This window comes from Malurus melanocephalus, unplaced genomic scaffold (assembly GCF_030028575.1).
Source record: "Malurus melanocephalus ecotype Western Australia unplaced genomic scaffold, MMel_1.1 scaffold_1086, whole genome shotgun sequence".
Taxonomy (NCBI): Eukaryota; Metazoa; Chordata; class Aves; order Passeriformes; family Maluridae; genus Malurus; species Malurus melanocephalus.
The window spans coordinates 81,487-83,109 of NW_026624318.1; positions in this window are offsets into that span (position 1 = coordinate 81,487).

Here is a 1,623-nt window from a genome sequence, read left to right on the forward strand (position 1 = left end):
TGGAAAAAACTCCAGTTAAATTGCAAAAAAATATTCCAACTGAACACCAAAAAAATCCCAATTAAACACCAAAAAAATTCCAGTTAAACTCCTCAAAAATTCCAGCTGAACACCAAAAAAATCCCAAACACCCAAAAAACTCCCATGAAACACTCAAAAAATTCAAATCGAATTGAATATCAAAAATATTCCAATTTAACTCCAAAAAATCTCCCATTAAACGCCAAAAAAATTCCAATTTAACATAAAAAAATTCCAATTTAACTCAAAAAAATTCCAATTTAACTCAAAAAAATTCCAATTTAACTCCAAAAAATCTCCCACCAAACACCAAAAAAAAAATTCCCAAACACCAAAAAAACCCCAATTAAACAGTAAAAAAAATCCATAAAATGCCAAAAAAAATCCAATTAAACACCCAAAAAACTTGAATTAAACACCAAAAAAACCTTGAATTAAACACCAAAAAAACCTTGAATTAAACACCAAAAAAAACTTTAAACACAAAAAAACTTGAATTAAATACTCAAAAAACCTTGAATTAAACACCTAAAAAACTTGAATTAAACACAAAAAAAGCTTTAATTAAAAACAAAAAAAAATTAATTAAACACCAACTACACAAAAGACTTTAGTTAAAAACCAAAAAAAAATTGAATTAAATACCAAAAAAACTCCAATTAAACATCCAAAAAAAAGGTGAATTAAACACCCAAAAAAAACTTGAATTAAACACAAAAAAACCTTAATTAAAACAAAAAAAATTTAATTAAAGACCCAAAAAAAGGTGAATTAAACACCCAAAAAATTGAATTAAACACCAAAAAAAACTTGAATTAACGACGCAAAAGACTTTAATTAAAAAACAAAAAATTGAAATAACACCAAAAAAACTTGAATTAAACACTCAAAAGACCTTAATTAAAACCAAAAAAATTTTAATTAAACATCCAAAAACTTGAATTAAACACAAAAATCTTTAATTAAAACACCCAAAAAACTTGAATTAGACACCAAAAAAAACTTGAATTAAACACACAAAAAGAACTTGAATTAAACACTCAAAAAACTTTAATTAAAAACCAAAAAAAATTGATTTAAACACCCAAAAAAACTTGAATTAAACACAAAAAAAACTTGAATTAAACACCCCAAAAGCTTTAATTAAAACAAAAAAAAATTAATTAAACAGCCAAAAAAGGTGAATTAAATACCCAAAAAAGGTGAATTAAACACCCAAAAAAACTTGAATTAAACACCTAAAAAACTTGAATTAAAACATCAAACTTTAATTAAAACAACAAAGACTTAAAAAAAAAATTAATTAAAACATAAAAAAACCTTTAAAAAACTTTAAAACTTTTTTAAGCAAAAATTCCCAATGTGAGGCGAATTTTCCAGGGAAAATTTTTTTTGGGGGGATAAAAAAGAAACTTTGGGGGATTTCTCCTCTTAAAATAACTGCACAAATAAATGGAAAGTATTATCCATTGAAATTTGGGAATTCTGGAGCCTCCGCAGGGTTTTTGATGGAATTCCTCTGGAATTCTGGAGGCTCCGTGAGGTTTTTGATGGAATTTCTCTGGAATTCTGGAGCCTCTGCGGGGTTTTTGATGGAATTTT